This window comes from Drosophila bipectinata, chromosome XR, assembly GCF_030179905.1.
Source record: "Drosophila bipectinata strain 14024-0381.07 chromosome XR, DbipHiC1v2, whole genome shotgun sequence".
Lineage (NCBI taxonomy): Eukaryota > Metazoa > Arthropoda > Insecta > Diptera > Drosophilidae > Drosophila > Drosophila bipectinata.
Window position 1 is genome coordinate 24,092,052 of NC_091735.1, and position 19,422 is coordinate 24,111,473.

A 19,422-nucleotide genomic window follows, 5' to 3' on the forward strand; every position below is an offset into this window, starting at 1 on the left:
GCAAAAATCGGAAAAAATCGTGATGGTTAGCCTTTCCATTTTTGCGAAAAAACGGTCGAAAATGAGTTGTTCGATATCGAAAAACGTGGTATGCAGTTCGATGGACAATCGAGCGCTGATTCCGAAAATGCGCAGGGTTGCCAGATCGGGCCAGAATTGAGCTTTCTAGAGCCCGTATCTCGGCCGTTTGACGCCCGATCTGGCAACGCTTGGGATTTTCGAAGTCAGCGTCCCAAAGTCTACACACAACTTTTGTCAAAATCGGAGACTACGTTCACAGAAAAAATCTAAAAAAAAAGGTGATGCACCCGCAGTTTTATAATTCGCAACCGGTTCAAGCGTCGGAAAAGTATAAATAGAAAGTCGCTGGGCCGAAATCATTTTTTTTTTAAATTAGTATCTCTGCCATTTACTGTCCGATTTGAACGAATGATGTCTTAAAAGACTCGTAGAAATCTAAGAAAGCGATCAATGCAAAATCGTGCGGTGTTGCCAGATCGGGGAAAAATCTGGACTTTCTAGAGGCCATATCTTGGCGAATTGTGGTCCGATCTGGCAACGCTTGGCACTTTCGGAATCGGCGTCCCATAGGCTATCGGAAAATTTCCAGGATCGCCAGATCGGCGAAAAACTGGACTTTAGAGCCATTTTTTAACGCTTCCAATGCTTTCTTTTTTTTCTTAGCTTTTACCATAAATAAACACACACAAATTATCGCTATTTATTGCACAGGTGAAAGAATACACAAGAATACATATTACAATACACAAGAGTAAATATACAAGAATATTAGAGGTATTTATATGTCTGGATGGTTTCAATTGTTCTTCCGTTGTGCGCGATGCGATCGCCCTAAATCGATCGCGCGATGCGAGCATTGATCGCCCTAAATCGATTTTCAGCATCCAGCTGCACCTCAATCACCTGGGAAAGATATAATCAAATACCATATTAGCACACCAAAATTTTGAAATTGTCCCTTAGACATAGACTCACCCGATAATGAGCTACTCCAATTTGCTATGATAATATCTCTAACTAAAAGCCGAAATGGTAATGGTTTGTGGCATGTTCTGTTGCTGCAGCATTATTTCTTTAATTAGATTCCCTTGGAAGAAAGTCAGTTCGCAGTGCTGTAAGTATATGCATAATTAAAAGATAGTAAAGGATTTAAGTGTCTGATCAAAAGAGAAAAGGATTTAAGTGTACTATGCTGATCTAATCGGTTTCACAACTACAATTTAGAAAGGTCAATAGCCAATTGGTTAATTCATGTATACGAGTATAAAATGATACAATGCTTTTAGAGCCCACCTTAAAAAAGAATTTTCAGGAGTACAGAATGCCCTGGCATTTGGAAATTACTCCAATTCAAGTACCATAAGAAAAAACATCAACATCTGTCGCCTTTTGGCCAGTGAAAACGAGTTCTTTGGGCCATGATTGGCTTGGTTTCGGCCCCAAAACCGATTGACGTTTATTGGATGTAGGTTCGTCTCGTCTCGTTTCCTTTCGTTTCGTGCACTTAAATTATGAAGGTTCCTGGTGCTTGAAACTGGCCAAAATAACTTTTGGTCAACACATGCGTGTGTCCTGCTCCAGATGGCTACTAGTTAACCATCGCTTTTGGCCACCATCCACCGCTCCACAACAAAGAGGTCATTGTCGGCGATCGATTGCCCCAATCATAATCATTTTTTATGAAGTAAAGTTTTCAAAAAACAAAAAAAAAAAATTAGTTGTTGGTGAAAACAGTCGTAATATAAATCCCGACAATTGTTTAAAATGGGATTGGCACACGCAATATTTCAACTAATTGGCCAAAATTTTTTAGGTACAAAAAATAATAAACATTCCTTAGTTATATTAAAATAATTTAATGGTGAATTGTGAATTTTCGTTGAAAAAATTTAATTATAAATATATATAAACTATTGCCATAAAATGTATTAACCACGATAATATTGACATTTCTCATGTTATCAAATTAAGATAAAAATCCATCTTCCCCTGTTACTCGATCATTAAAACTTCTGCCAGGACTTATCCTCATTATCTTCCTTGACTTTGAACAAAACAGGCTAATCAAGATGTTGGGAAATAATGTTCCAATTTGATTTGTTTTCCCAAATCGGGGAAAAAGAGCACTCTGGTAATCCTCGGGTCTTAGTAACCACAAGCTGTGAGGGATTTCTAATCCAATGCCACTTTGGGGTGTGTTTTTCCCCCTTGAATTTACCACCTTTCTCTACTTGAGTCCCGATTAGTTCTATTCTTATACTGTTTTATGTATTTTCCTGTTTTTTTTTTTTGCTTTTTCGACAGCTGTTTCGAGTGGGCTAAAACGAAAACAAATAGCCGGCTTGTTTGGCAAGACACGAGTCAAGATGGTAGAATGATGGGCGAAACCCCCGAGAGGACTGAAGAGTGAGAGTTTTCACTTCAAAACCAGAGGAGGGGGGACAATCGATCAAAAAACTCAACAGCAACAGATCGATCATATCAGCGTATAAGACACTCAAAAAAAAAATTAAATGTTAATTTATATTAACTTAAGAAATAAAATAAAATGTTTATAACTTTAATTATTTAGCCAAAAGTTACCTCACTATTATTTTATTTCTTTTGTTTATTTAAATTATGAGAAAATTCTTACCAAGAATCCACTTCATTTTCTCGTAGTGTCCTCTGTTTTTGTGTATTTTGCAACCGCACAAATGTGAAAAGGATGAGTTTTAAATGTGCGGAGATCCTGAGTACCTGAACATCATCTACCTGGGGTGTCGCCTTACTTAAGTTGTCAACAACTGGAATTTTTTTCTTTTTTTTTTCAATTTGTTGTCTTTTGCGGCCCGAAGGTGTTACAACAAACCGGCGACATCGAGAAAACCCAATCGCCATACAAATCCCATTCGAAATCGCTGTTCCAGGTCCAAAACTGCGGTCAGCGGTTCAGCCAAGTGTGATCGTAATTAGCCCACATGGATGGCAGGCGAAAGAGATGCCGGTATTGCGTACGAAAGAGATGGCAGTCAAGGAGCGGCGGGAGATCCGAGGCTGTGAGCCTTACAAGATGACCAACCTAAGCTGCTGTAATCTTTTGCCGCATCTGCATACACTGAGGAAAAAATGAAAAAAGAAAAAAATGTTTGAATAAATTTGTATCTAAAGATTTGGATCTTAAAGTTCATTAAACTAGTTCATCTTTCCCAGCACATATTAATTTTCTTTCAAAATTCTTTGCCTTGGCAACTGCCTCATAAACTAAATAAAAAATAAATAAAAGCCAGAAGACAAACTCTGTTGCAATTGTCGGTCATTAGCACGTTGATCTTTGTGGGCCGACTTGTAACTTGACCTCCCCTTTCTATATTTTCTATATGTGCCCCCCTCGTACTTATATATGTATGTACATAAAGCTGCCCCTAGAGGGGCGCAGTTCAGACTTTCTTTTTTTTTTCGTCGTTGCGTTGGTAAGTATAGTGTAGTGTCTGTCTTTTTTTTTATTAGTTTATTTTTTTTCGGTAGAACCTGCGTTGGGCTTGGGTGGCATTTATAGAATGTATCTGAGAGATACATTATGAGTGTGTGGTTTTTTTTTTTATTTTTTTTTTCCGCTGTTGCCTGTCGCCGTGGCTGCTTTTGTTAATTGAGTGATGTGCTGTGGCAAACTGGCAATGACAATGGCCCAAACTTGTCAACCCGCCCCCCCCCCCCTAACCCCCCCCCCTACCCCTCTGGTTCGCCTCTCCCCTGCCTTCCCCCCCCCCCCCCCGTTTACCTTTGGCGATAGTGATAATGATGATTAAATTTACCGTACATTGCCAAGCACAAGAAGCAGTCAGAGGAAGGAAAAAAAAAAGTGTCGCAGTCACAAGTCATTGAACCTGTTGCGGCAAATTATTGAAATATTGAAAAAAAAAAAGCTAAAAAGGCTTGGGGCTAAAAAAAAAAGGGTGGGGGTTGGGGTAGAACTCGTACACACCATACTTATACAATCAGACCCACGTAAAAAATGCCTTTTTATCATTTTCCCGGCCCTTGGTTTTGGTTTCTTTATATCATTTTGTTTTTGTTGGATTTTCCAATTTTTTTTTCTCCTCCACTTCTCTTGAGTGTGTGTGTGTGTGTGACACAAAAATCAACTGATTGCTAACCAGGCCAAAATAAACTAAAGCAGAGTGCCGCCAGGAAAGAAATTGGGAAAACAAATCGATAAGCAATAAGTTAAATGATCCATGAATAAAGTGGTTTTGGGAAGTGTCTTATCAGATTTTACATTCTGTACTATATTTTTGTAAGAAAAAATAAATATAAATTACATTTTCGAAATTAAAACAAAGTTATTCATTAAATTGCTCTTAAAGTTACTTTAAGAAACACTAAATATTAACTATATAATTTACAAGACTTCAAAACTAAGAAAAAAAATAATCTAAAGACTTAATTCATTATAGTTTCAAAACTTAAAAAAAAATATATCTATTTATCGTTTTACTTTTTGCCCTTAAACTTTTTTTTTGTCGGAAAACCTTTCCCAAAGCAGAAGTATCTTTTGTGCTGTCAGTTAATGTACCGAGACACTGAGATACAGATACTTTCGAGTATCTTTAGCCGCATTTGACAATACTTGGCACGACTCTCCCTTTCGCCAGTGTGTTGATGGATGAACTGTTGGTAAGAAGACGGCCAAAACTGCCAAAAAGGCCAAAAAGAGTGGGCGTTGCGCCGTATAGTTATAGATATTATATATAGTTTCCATTTTCGCTTTCATTTCGCTTGTCAATCCATTTATTTTTTGACTAATTCCTTTGCGGGTCAAAGACCTCTTGATGTCTTGGGGGAATGGTGGATCTTTCCACTTTGAATAATTAGCCAAAAACAAAAAATAAAAATAAAAATAAATGTATAAAAATTAAAGTACAAATAAGCATTTTAAGGGAAGTATTTTCGCCAATTAAGTGGCAATCAGGCGATATATTTCCCAACACAGAATTTATGTGCGAGTTATATTCCCTTTGCGTGTTAAAATTAAAAACTCGTAAAATAGTCGTATCAGAAACAAACGTAAATTGCAGCATAACAAGAATTTTACGATTCATAAAAACTATCAGCCAGGGGGGCTGGCGGGAGAGAGCGAGGAGGGCTACGGAAAGGCCCAACTGCATCCATTAGGGTAATTATGCAATTCAGGGAGTACACTGCGAGCCATAAGCATAATGAGTTTAATTTGGGGGAGGGTAAAAAAAGAGAAAGGAAAGGAAGAGGCTACTAAAAATACTTTCTATATTAATAATAACATACATTCCTTTACAGAAAATAATATAAAATAATAACAATAATAATTATGGTAATAATAAGTAATAATAAGAATAAGTAATGAATAATATTATTGTTTCTATATAAATACTAAAATTAAGTATCTTATATTACCTTAATTATTAATTCAATTATTTTTTTTTTTTTTTAATTTTAAACTTGCTATCAAATTATAGAATATTAGCCTTAAATTAAACACTACTACTTATTTCTACTACTACTTAATTCCTATTGAAAATGTTTAATAAAAGTACCGGGTATCAGTATTTAAACTGAGAAACTAATTAGTCGAGGTAATAATTTTAGCCAAAAAAATAAAATAAACATAAGATAATATAAACTAAATACTAAAAAAAACTACAAAATAGTAACTAAATCTTATTTTAAACTCTTAATAAATAAATTTTTCTTATTATCCTTTTTTTAAACAAAGCAACAATCCAACATATAATTTCGAAACACACTGTAGCTACCCCTAGACAACTCCTGGCCAATGTTGGTCCATTTAAACGAAAACAACAACAACCAAAACGAATAAATAGCCAACACCAGCGTTTTTCCAAAAATGCGGGATGGCCAAAATGAAAAAAATTATGAAGAGGGATAGCGAGGACGAATCCCAGGGGTTACTTCCCAAAAACATACCCAAAACAAAAACGAAAAAAAAAGTGAAAAATATAGTATAGGGATATTTGCCGAAAGCCCCTATGGCGAATCTTTCCAACTGACTAAATGACTGAATGGCCGAATGACTAAATGAATGAATGAAGGACGGAATGTTTGACTTTCTTTTGGGATGCATGTTTGCCTTTTTCACATTTTCCCATTTTTGTTGTGTGTGCGGTGTTTTCTGGCTTTCGGGTTAAACATTTCGTGACCTGCATTTTTGTTTTTCGAAATAAATTGGTCTCCGGGCTTCCTTGGCATATGGCAAGCATGTGGCGCACGTACAACACTTCACTCCTTTCAATTATGTGCGAAAGCAGCAGCAACATCACCACCAACCATCCAGCCACGACAAATACAACAACAACTACAGCTTGCAACATAAACAAGCTGCAACAACAACCAGCAACAAAAGTCATGAAATTACTCTCAAATACCTTATTTTTTCAAGAAATATGCAAAACTATCTCTCAAGGATGTTGTAATATTATTCAAATTATTTAGAAAAGTTAAAATAATTTAAATTTACATTTTAAAACAATATTATACCCAAGAATAATAGCACAACAAATATTGTCATCATTTCACATTCTACATCTATTATAAAACCGCAAAAAATCATAACATTTTTTTATCTAATATTTACTAAAAAAAAAATAAAATAAAACTCTATGGGACAATGTTTTTTTTTTGGTCGATTAATTTGTGGCCTGAGAACGTCTTTGGGTTTTAGTCACTTGGTTGTTTATTTGCAACTCTTTGATTGATGATTAATCCAGACTTTGACCTTTGACATTGACAGGCCCTGAGAACGCGAATGAGAATCAGAATGAGAACTCAAATGGTAATCCAAATGAGAAGCCCCAATGAGTGGTGGCCCGGCTCGGCTCTGTGTGGGCTGGCTTTGTTGTACTTTTAGTATTTATTTTTCTTCGGCTTCTCAAGCTGAGAACCCAACACTCGGCTATCGAGTGGAGTAATACTCTAAAAAAGGGTCTTGAGATTTTTTTTAAATAATTAAATTTATAAATAAAATAAAAACTAGACAAGGAACTTATACTTTAAAGTATTAACTATGCCTTTGAAGGGTTGAATAGTTTAAAATAGGAAACTATATCTTATAACATAAAAAAAATTAAATAATCTAATAAATTCTTTTAGTAATCCCCCATAGTTTAGATATGGAAACTAATTCATAACTTATCAAAATTCTTTTCCTAAAACCCATTAAGAGTTGGGTTGAATTCAGTTTGTAATCTCGAGACCCAAAAGTAAAGCCCTCCCGAAAATAGAGTATTTCCGATTCCATAGCTTTAAGGGACTTTGGTTCTCTGTACTTTTTAATTGTAATTGCAAATATGAACGGAAACGACTGCTTTGAATGGATAACAGACTTTGGCGACCGCAGAGGGTGACCCTCGCGCAAAAAAAAAAATTATATATAAAAACGTACATATGTAGGGGTCTTCTGTGGAGGGTGGTCATTGGAAATCGGAAATCGGGGTTACGAACCCTTGTTTGTTTTTCTCCTTTTTTTACACTATATATATATATTCTCCCTTGGGGTCTTATCGATAAAGCCTTCCCTAAGGAATTATTGCAAGCTAAATGCAAGCTTCCTAAAAAATATCGATTCCTTTGGGATTTTGGCTTTTTAAGAATTCAAGTTGCATTCTTGAAATAAAAAAATAAATGTATACAAAATATAAGAAACATTTGAAGACCGGATATTACTAATATCCGCGGGATAAAAGGCAACTTATAGTGACATTATAGTGACATATAAGGAATTATGGGTTTTTTCTTTTAAGATTATATATTAGTTCATTCTTCTCTAAGTACCAATAGAACTTTATTCACCAAAAATTTGATAAAAACTCTAAGAGAACTTTATCATGAACCTATTTATTTATGTTTAAATGTAAAATTTTTTTATTAAACTTCCTATTTATCTCTATAAAACAAAACCAATCAAGAGCCATAAAACAGTAGGCATATTTTTTAAGACCCCAGCCAGACTATTAACTTCTTTTCAAACAATTTCAACTATGATCGTAAAAAACCAAACGCTTTTGAAAGACTCGTTATTTTCAAACAAAGCTAACCTTCAAAAAAAAAAAAACTAGAAACTACATAAAAAAAAAATTATAAATCTTAAATATATGCAGTCTGTTTTTTTTTAATTTTCTTGTCTAGTTTGTTTGAGAGCAAACATTACGGTTGCTTCATAATTAGTTGCTGTTAAATGATCGAAAAATCTTGGCAATGACTGGCCAAATATTAGACACCATGAGCCGAAGATTTAAGTATACAAACTCACCATATTTTCTATATATACATATGTAGGTATGTATGTAGTTATATACTTGTAGGGGAATGACATCGGGATTTTTTTTTTTTTTGCAAATCCTAAGTAGTTTGTCACTTCAAGTTGAGGGCCCCAGAAACTTCAGCTTATAGTTTTGCTTATTAGACAGAAATAGATTTAAGAGTTGGTTCCACAACGGACTGAAAAAAATATGGAAATAAATAAAAATATTTTATTTAAAGTAAAAGGTTTATAGTATTTTTCAAATTTTATTTTCTTGTTTAATTTTAAATATCCTAATTATACAAATGTTAACCCCGAAAATCCCCTTGAAAAAAGAGTCTCGTCATTACAATAAATCTGTAAATAAAACTTGGCATCTGGATTCCACAAGCTAAAAGTCCAAAAACCCAAATAGAACTGAAACAACCTTGCCAACCAAAATCAGCTGGCTATGTTCCCAAACTGAAACTGAAAAATGCATGTTAGATGCGTTTTCGAATATAAATATTTAGAAAAAGCAAAAGGCAAAGAAACCGAAAATGCAGTCATGGAAATTTTTTTTGGATCAAACATGTATTATAAGGTGAAGTCTATTTGAAATAATGTCGGCATATGTGTTATAAATACACAACAAAAATTGGCATTTATGGCCGCCAAATTGAGAACACAAAATCCTCTTAATTAGGTTTCGTTTTTGTTTTAATTTACAAAATTTTGTTGTAGTTTTTTGCTTTTTTGTTGGTGGAGAACAGGTGAAGATAAACGCGCAGTTCAATGATCTTTTGCGTAGCTTTTTTCGTATCTGTATCTGTGTGGCTACTAAATATTATTATTGGCAGTTCTACGAAATGAGGAATTAACTCATTCATTAAATTTATACACAAAAAAAAAAAAATAAACGAGAAAAAACGCTAAAATACTAAAACACAGAAACAAGAGAGAAGATGAAGAAGACAAACTTTAAGATATTGTATCTAAAAGATGCCCAAGCATAACGCTTATAATGAAACGAAACCTGCAAACCCGAAACAAAACGAGCCACCAAATAAAATAACAAAAAAAAAAAAATAATAATAATAATAAATAAATAAATAAAATAAAACAAAGACGACAACGAACCCCAAGCCTCGTATTAATTGTCGGCTAAATTCTGTTTGAACACCAGATTTTCGGATCCGATCGGATCGGTTCGGATCGAAGAACAGGTACCACACCGCCAACAACAACAGCAAGAATACCTCAACCAAGATATTGAAAAGAAATAGAAACAATAACAAAAACAAGAACAACAATAAAATAAAGAAACAAAAACTATAACTAAGGGAGAGAAAAAAAAAGAGGCCGCTTAAGGTCGCCTAATGAAACATTCTAATAGATGCAAAGACTTTTCGGGGGATAGTAGCTGGCATATCATAGATATCATAGACTAGCAGTGAGAGAAAAATTTTAAAAAAATATATAAAGATTAAAGAAAGCGACTAACGATTTTAAAGATGAAGTATTTTATAAATTTTTGAATATAACTTTTAAGAATTTTAGAAAAAAAAACATTTTTTAGGCGATTTTTATCCAAAATGGTTTCTTTAGAATCTTTAAAACCTTTAAATAATTAAAATATTTGATTTCTTGTAAAAACCAAAAGTTTCTTACAGTGTATGTATATTCCCCTGCATAGGCCGACTTCTTGGCAACAGGTACACAGTCATCCCCCTTCTCCAAACTCGGCCCATAAAAAACAAAATGTATAAAAAATTCAACATCCAATCTTCATTTTATGCTCCGACTTTTGCCTGTCTTTGGTTTTTTTGGAAGATGAGCAGAGGGGGTTTCGTCATTTAAATAAAACTTAGATTAGTGTCGTTTAGCAATTTGGAATTTTCTCGGCATTTCTGGTATTTCTCTCCTTCACTCTTAAATAATTTCGAACGCTTTGCGCGTGCTAAACTGGACTGAATGGAAACGTGAAGGAAAAAAAGAAGAATTATTCAAATGGTATTATTCATGAACTATCTGGTTATCGGACTATATATGTACATATATAATTTTAGCTTCTGATTCATGCTTTTATCGCAATTGAAACTGAAATATTTCGTGACAGTCTGGGCAGTACCACGCACTTTTATCTTTTTTTTTTTATTAAAGAATTAATTTTATTTTAAAAAGTTTAGGTTTTAGTTGAAGTTATGTAGGTTTTTATTCATAAGATAAGTCTTAATTTAATAAGGAAATGGAATTTAAACCATATTTGGAATTATTTTAAATATAAATTTGATATTTAATTTGTTTTTTGCAAGTGATAATGGTTCCAAGAATTTAAAAAGTTTACTTTCAAAGACCTATTTTAAGATTATTAATATTCTTTGAATTTTAATTTGTAACTTATTTAAAAATAAAAGCCCACATTTGATTTCTTAAAAAAAAAATCCATTTAAAAGCAATATACTATTAAGAAAAAGTCTGCCCCAAATGACTCGAATGCTGGATCTTCAGACATCCACGCCTCTAATAATACGCCTTGACATTTGACTGGCAAAAGTCGTAAAATTAATCAAGAACTTGGAACTATAGTGTAGTATAATGTTATCTGCCGTCCCCTCAAGGGAATTTACCAGCAGTTCAATGAATCCATTTTTAAACGAAACTACATAGAGGCATACATACATATACATAGTATATAAATAAATATGTATTCCTGGGGTACTTTTAATTTTTTATGATTTTTATTACATTTTCAACGATAGTTTAAACCGAGGCGAGGTCAAGCACGGCCATAGAATTGCACGATTATGCGTACCATAGATTAGATTAGGGACTTATAGCTATGATGGAACCCTTGTGTGTATATATATATGTACATAGTTCGGGGGGTATAGGCATCCAACACCCCACCCTACACTCGACACTCACGCGTATGATTTCTTATAATCACATGCCCCAAAAATGTCGGAGGAAGTATAGAACTAAGTATTTAAGTTTCACATTTAACATTAATTTTACATCATTGTATGATTAAACTTATCTCAAGATGAAATTAGTGGGAATTTTCCATTATTTCATACGGATTTGGGTTTATTAAAAAATTAAAACAAAAAAAAAAAAGAGAGATATATACGAGAGAAATGATAATTTTGAATAAAGTTAAAGATAAGTCGTTTACTTACTTAAATAATTGAGAAAACTATATAATTAAATTATTTTATTAAAAAAGTCATCTTCTAATAAAAGGCTTCTAAAATAATAATAAAACAAGAAAGCAAAGCTAACTTCGTGCGGAGCCGAAGTTGATATACCCTTGCAGCTAAAACCGAATATATAGCGCAAACATCGGATATAGTTGGCCGATCCTTATGATTACATCATAATAAAACCAATTAATTACAATAAAAAATCTAAAAAAAAGTCCCAAGCTTCTATCTTCAAAAATACGAAATTTAATATTTCTACCAAATACCATTTCCGATCGTTCAGTTATATGTCAGCTATAAGATATAGTCAACCGATCCTAATGAAACTTTGTAGGTCGGATTAACTGACCAAAAATAGAATGTGTACCAAGTGCCAGCTTTCTATCATCAAAAACACGAAAGTTGGGTCATTTCCGATCGTTCAGTTATATGGCAGCTATAGGATATAGTCGGCCGATCCTTATGAAATTTGGCATGTCATATTATTTTGCCAAAAATAGCTCTCATATCAAATTTGAACTCTCTAACTCTAAAAACACCGAAGTTATACCATTTCCGATCAATCAGTTATATGGCAGCTATAGGATATAGTCGGCCGATCCGGGCCGTTCCGACTTATATACTGCGTGCAAAGGAAAGAAGGGTGTGTGCAAAGTTTCAAGTCGATAGCTTTAAAACTGAGAGACTAGTTCGCGTAGAAACAGACAGACAGACAGACGGACAGACGGACAGACGGACAGACGGACATGCTCATATCAACTCAGGAGGTGATCCTGATCAAGAATATATATACTTTATAGGGTCGGAGATGTCTCCTTCACTGCGTTGCACACTTTTGGACAAAATTATAATACCCTCTGCAAGGGTATAAAAAGACAATAAAATAAATTATAAAAATTTAAGGCACTATAATTATAAAGAAAGTCCTAAAAACCTAAAGTCTCATTATCTTGCCCAGCAAAATAATTTTTAAAAATATATAAAAACATTAAAGTAATTAAACAAACAACTACTACTTCCACCTGTTTGATCTAGTCAACCCCTCAAACCCCCCTCAAAATAGGAACAAAAAAAAACACGTATACCCAGAAACCCCTACCGAAAAACCAAAGGCTTAAAACCCAATTTATCATGATCGTGGCCAAAAAAAAAAAACTAAAACTATCCGACCGAAGAAAGAACCCGATCGGAAATAGACTTACGAGGGGGCGACAGTGGCGGGGGGCGTGATCCCCTAGAAATAGGCCTAGCAACCTAGAAGCACCTCACACACAAGCGCCTCAAACATTTTCGTTTTTTTTTTGTTTTTTTTTTTTATGGCGGTAGGCTTTGACTCTTAAGACTAGCGTCGCCATTGATATCGATATGCAATCTTAATAGCGCACACAAATCAATCATAAACAAGAAATATTAAACGACTGAAATGAAATATACAGAAAAAAGCGTTGACATAGGAAAGAGTTCTCCAAAATCAATTGGAAAAGTCTAAAGTGTCAGCCACCTCCCGGAAATATTTGATATTTTTGTTTGATGATCGAATGTGGGAATACGCTTTGTTTTTCTAATTTCTATATATTAAACGCTATTATAAATTTCAGATATTTATATTTATTTATTGAGATATACATTTAAGTATTTTTTTCAATAAAGAATCGAAGTTTTCTTTTTTCAAAGTAAAAAAAGTAATCTCTAGTTTCTTGAAGTATTTGATTTATAATTTGAAACTCTCAATCACTTTTCCACTTCCATCTAGAAAAGTTCTCCATTTTCGACAGTGTTTATTTTTTTATGATTCGCTGACGAAGCCATAGAGTTTATTAAGCTAATATTTAATGAATTTAACTAAAAAAAAATAACGAGGTGTGTGTGTGGGGTTTCGGGGTTTTATTGCTTTCTTGCGTTTTTTTTCCCTCTACCATTTTTTTATAAATATTTCTTCGTACTTTTTTTTTTATCAATTTCTGTTTACACACATTTCCAGTGTTTGCATTTTCTTGGATACGTTTGGTTGTCATCGCACTTGTGTAATCATCATCACGACTGTCATCACCATGCCCAGCCGACATCATCACCGATAGATAAAATAGAAAAAATAATAGACCAATAGAAACGAAGAAGGAAACAAAAAAAAAAAAATAGCAGGAATGTATCTGGCATTGCACTTTGTTTGTTATCCATTTGGAATGCTAATCCATTCGACAAATTCCCGGCAGATGCCACAACACTTCCCTCGATTTGCAGCAGCCACCTCTGCCTCTGCCTCTGCCTCGGTGGCGAAGTGTGATCAAGAAATTAGAGCAACCCCTCCAACTACCTCCTACAAACACACACATACACTTTCTGTGGTGTATCTATGAGATCCCCCCGATGGCCTATCTGATAGATAACAGACTTTTGCTCTCGTTGCATGTATTTTTTGTATGGAATTTCCACAAGACTACTTATGTTGTAGGATATCCAAAGAAGAGAATTTTTATAATAAAATAGATTTTTTTTTTAATAATTTTTAAAACTAAGGATAGTTTTGTAATTTTTCTAAGTATAACCAAGACTTAATTTAATATTTAAAATCTTAATATTTTTTTTTTTCAACAATCTGATATCTTGAAAATACAGGTAAAGCCACATAGATACAGATACATATCAGTGACTCTTATGCAGTTGTGTGTTTGTGTTTGTTTTTTTTTTTTGTTTGTGTTTGTATTTGTTTTTGTATTTGTATTTGTCCAGATATGCTCTGTTATCGTTCGTGTGTTTGTGTATTTGTTTCGTTTTCTTTGCTCACAAAATTCTCACGTCTGTCAAATAAAACTAAAACGCAACCGAAGACGTCTAGCGATCATCATGATCATGATAATGCACAAGAAACCCAGCCAGAATAGATGGTAGGTGGGGGGGGAAGACTCAGGTGGAGATGGAGCTATTTGATACTCTCCCAAGACAGCTAAGATTTTCCGTTTTTGGCCTTATAGATTTGGGTGACATTGCACTGAGAGAAAGTTTGAGAGTTACTGGTTTAGTTTGAAGTTCGAAATTGCAAAAAAAAGTATTAAAAAAAATAAATATTTTAAAAGAAAATATGAAACACATTTTTAAAGATTTAGGCATTAGATAAAGTTTATGAGAAGCGAGGAGAAGAGCTCTTCCCTTTATGGAATCTCTTTTAATATATTAATAGTTCCTTAGAAGTTCCTACACACTTTATATTAAATTTAAAGAAATCCCCTAAGCCCTGATTTATTCTAAAATATATATCCTGGTCCTTTTTTTTTATAAATTTCCTAGTTTTTTCTTAAATTTTACACTGTAATTAAATTAAGTTACCCATTTAGAGTAAATGACAAACCCAAGTCATCTAGCCGGTCGTTTATTTTCTTGTTGACTTGTTACATATATTACCAGTAACATTACCGACGAAATGAAAGTGATATGCAAATGTTGATTGTGGCACAATTTCTGGGAGATCACGAGACCCTCATCACAATCACAATCATTATCATCTTCATAGTCATCGCCATCATGGGTCCATCAGAGTACCCAGCATCCACCCAGTCGACAGTATAATAATGACAAATAATATCTGGCTAGATGAGATGTGTATGTGTACTTAGGTAATAGCTGTGGTAATCACTACAGTAAACCCAAAAGATGCTGCTGTTTGCATTCCTTTGCTCTTCGAAACCTAAAAAAGAAATCTAGTTCACAAAATTTACATTTCAAACAATTTTTTTTTATTTAGTTTGTATGGGTATTTTCTTTTTAACATTTTCCGGGAGGTCGTCGCACCAAATTAGGTGATCAGTTTCAGCTCCATTGTGAATTTTCTCGTCTTTTTTTTTTCATTTTTTTTTTTTCTTTTTGTGAGTAAAATTAGAATAGACAAATTAGAGACATATAGCCAAAAGCAAACTAAAACGATGCCAGCTGCATGATATTTATCTATTGTTCGGTTGGATTTTTAGCCCGTGCTAAGTATCTAACATGGCATACGTCTAACGCATATTTATCCAATCCATTTTGCCTTTGTTTAAGATTTCTTACTTTTTTTTTTAGTTGCCCACCACCAGTGCCATGGAAAATTTAAGGTAAATGGTAAGTAATGATTTACATTTAAATGGCTTTTTCGTAAATTTATGCAGCTCTAGTATGCACTTAAGCCTATTTATGTGGGCTTTTAAAAACGTATTATGAGCTGGAGAATAAATAATAATAATAAACTTTTTTTAAATGAAAATATTAAACCAAGGTTTAGTTGTTAAATGTTTTTTTTTTAACCTTTCAGAGCGTTCTATAGAAGTAGAGAAACAAATTTGCAAAGAAAAAGCTATCATTTGAAAAGAAAAAATTAATTATTAAAAAAAAATAGTTAGCGCCCTCCTCCTCGATTCTCATATATAGCACTTAAGGATCTTAAGGAAAAATCATTTTATTAATTTTTTTATATTCATAATAATAATATTAAAAAATATTATTAGTTTCAATAAAATAGTAGCGCCCCCCTCCTCGAAACCTCTTGCACCTTTAAGGAAACATCTTGAAAGAATTATAATTTTTGTAATACCTTGAATTTATATATTTCATTAAAGATCATCTATTAGGTCGATCATTCAAGTCCCTGGCCACATTCATTACTATACTACTAAGGCTTTTAAGCTTTCACATTTTTTTTGGTTCTTATTTCCTTGGGCGTTTTGCTTTGGCTTCCTGGTTACACTTATTTTTGGACGACGCTGTCGCCGTTGTCTGCGAGTGATTCCATCAAAATCGCATAAATCCAAAACAAAACGTTTTAGTCGCCAGCCGACAAAAATAACAACAACAACTAGTCTAAAGTAGCAACAAAAACATGAAGAAATAATATAAAAACCATCATCCTGTGTGCTGGCCTATGTCGCATTCAAAAATAGTTTATGTACGAATTTTTGATTTGATGCCAAAATGTCGCCGAATAAATATGTTTTAAAAACACTGCCGCCGACTTAAATTTTTGTAAAGTTGTGACAATCTACGCCCACTAGCCACTTATTTTATTTTATATTACCAGTCTTTATATCTTAGTGTTTTTATTTTATTTTATATACCTTGAAGTATTTTCATTTGAAGTTTAAACATTTATTGGTAATTAACTTTTGGCCGCGAAAACTATTTCTTTTGCCCGTCTTTTAAGTATTTTTATTGTTTTTCTTTTTAATTTTTGTTGTTTTTGTGCCTTTGGGCTGCCAAAATCCATAATGTTTGCTCGTAAATTAGTTTTAAAGACTTTCCAGTCGTAGGCATAATATAGACGACGCATGTGAAACATATTTGAATTGTTGGCTTTTTTCTGTAGGGCCGAGGAAGGGGGTGGAATGCGGGGGGCGGAAGGTGGGCCAATGATCTGAAAGCCAGTCGTCAAGTGGCGGAAAAAAAAAACGAACTAAAAAAAGCTAAACAGACGCGGAAAGTAAAACACTAAGCATGTTTGTTTTCTTATACCCTTCCAAAGAGCCTTCAAATATTGTTAAAAAATATTAACAACGAAATAGAAGAAATTAAAATAAAACATTTGATGCGTAATGGAATCCCTTGAAATTGAGGTTTTCCCCTATAGGGCCCACGGCGATGGCTATATCTTCCATTGTCATCCGATTCTCAAGCGTCAATTGTCATCCGATTCTCAAGCGGAGTGTTTTAAACGATTTCTAGATTGATTCTCCACCATTCTGCATGAAAATCCCGAGACAAAATATTTTTCAGATTTTTTGTCCATTTTTCCTGATGGATCCCTTGAAAATGGGGTTTTCCCCTCTAGGGCCCACTGTGATGGCTATATCTTCCCCAATTGTCATCCGATTCTCAAGCGGAGTACCTTAAACGATTTCTACATCGATTCTCCACCATTCTGCATCAAAATCCTGAGACAAAATATTTTTTAGATTTTTTGTCCATTTTTCCTGATGGATCCCTTGAAAATGAGGTTTTCCCCTCTAGGGCCCACTGTGATGGCTATATCTTCCCCAATTCTCATCCGATTCTCAAGCGGAGTACCTTAAACGATTTCTAGATCGATTCGTGATCATTCTGCATCAAAATCCTGAGACAAAATATTTTTTCGATTTTTTGTCCATTTTTCCTGATGGATCCCTTGAAAATGAGGTTTTCCCCTATAGGGCCCACTGCCATGGCTATATCTTCCCCAATTGTCATCCGATTCTCAAGCGGAGTATTTTAAACGATTTCTGGATCGATTCTCCACCATTCTGCATCAAAATCCTGAGAAAAAATATTTTTTCGATTTTTTGTCCATTTTTCCTGATGGGATCCCTTGAAAATGAGGTTTTTCCCTCTAGGGCCCACTGTGATGGCTATATCTTCCCCAATTGTCATCCGATTCTCAAGCGGAGTACCTTAAACGATTTCTACATCGATTCTCCACCATTCTGCATCAAAATCCTGAGACAAAATATTTTTTAGATTTTTTGTCCATTTTTCCTGATGGATCCCTTGAAAATGAGGTTTTCCCCTCTAGGGCCCACTGTGATGGCTATATCTTCCCCAATTCTCATCCGATTCTCAAGCGGAGTACCTTAAACGATTTCTAGATCGATTCGTGATCATTCTGCATCAAAATCCTGAGACAAAATATTTTTTCGATTTTTTGTCCATTTTTCCTGATGGATCCCTTGAAAATGAGGTTTTCCCCTATAGGGCCCACTGCCATGGCTATATCTTCCCCAATTCTCATCCGATTCTCAAGCGGAGTACCTTAAACGATTTCTAGATCGATTCTTGATCATTCTGCATCAAAATCCTGAGACCAAATATTTTTTCGATTTTTTGCCCATTTTTCGACATCACAAACGACATCAGCCAAAGAAAATTTCCAAAAGCTATCTTACCAAGGGAAAAATGAATATTTGTTTAATTTTATTACATTTTTTTTGATAAAATTATGGAATCTTTTTTTATGAAGCTAGAAACACCTCCGTTTGTATACCGTTTCCCTAGAATCGGTATGTCTCTGACAGATTCTTCGTATAATTTTCACAAATTTCCACCCAAAAACCAAAAAATAAATAAATATTGGGCAAACTTTCCACACCCTGGGGAGCCATAAAAGACTCACCTATGACGCGTAGTGTATCAACATATTTTACTTGAGAAATAAACTAAAAAACCAAATCTAACAACAAAAAACATTACAAATATCATAAAAAAAAGAAGAAAAAAAGAACAAAGACGTGCTGTAATAATTTTATTTTATTTTCTAATTCTGGCAACCAGATTCAAGATAAATTTATTATTTCATGCTAATTTTTTTATCTTTGACATTTTGTGTCTGTGCTTTTATTCTATTTTTTTGTTTTAGGTATTTATTTGAAGGGCGTTGGAAAGGTGATAGAGAGGAGGTGGTGGGTGGGTACATAAATAAACACAATTTATTTATTTTAAATATTGTTCTTGACACTTTTTTTCACCCACACGCTCCCTTTGTGTCGTTTTTTTGGCCAACACGTGCCTTTAATTGTTTGGTTTTAGGTTTTTGTTTTATAAAGAATTTTGGCAATGAAATTATGAAGACATTTTGTATTGAAATATATGGAAAAAACATAAATGTTTAAATTTTATTTAAAAAAATCGTATTTTCTTTAAAAAAATATACCATTTATTTGAGACCTTAAAGACAAAGACACCTTTTTTTAAAAACCCCCTTTTAAAAATATCTTGCAAATATATTCCATTCATTTGATTAAAACATATCAATTTTAAAGTCCATTTTATCTTATTTTATTGCCCATCTCTCATTTGATTAACAATTTTATGTGATTACTGTAAACAAAGCGAAAAAATCACCTGTGGAAATTTTTTAATATTAATTTCAGAAACAAGTTCCCTTCAAGATACCTTTGAATTATGCATTAGCATGAAATCTTTTTTATGTTTTATGTTCGTCTTTTTTTT

At 33.7% G+C, this 19,422-nt stretch overlaps 1 long non-coding RNA gene across 2 annotated transcripts in view; it reads right to left on the bottom strand.

The window, feature by feature from the left end:
* Nucleotides 1–698: 698 nt before the first annotated feature.
* The window catches only part of LOC108120198 (uncharacterized), a 32,862-nt gene continuing 14,138 nt past the window's right edge, over nt 699–19,422 (bottom strand). The window contains exons 1-5 of one of the 2 annotated variants that reach the window (XR_011441838.1): nt 9,947–10,229; nt 8,306–8,493; nt 2,657–3,118; nt 997–1,133; nt 699–924 (exon numbers count right to left, since the gene is read on the bottom strand). This is a non-coding gene — a long non-coding RNA (uncharacterized lncRNA). Of the gene's footprint in view, nt 925–996; nt 1,134–2,656; nt 3,119–8,305; nt 8,494–9,946; nt 10,230–19,422 lie in introns of those variants that run through there. The other variant, XR_001773044.3, reaches the window with a different exon arrangement.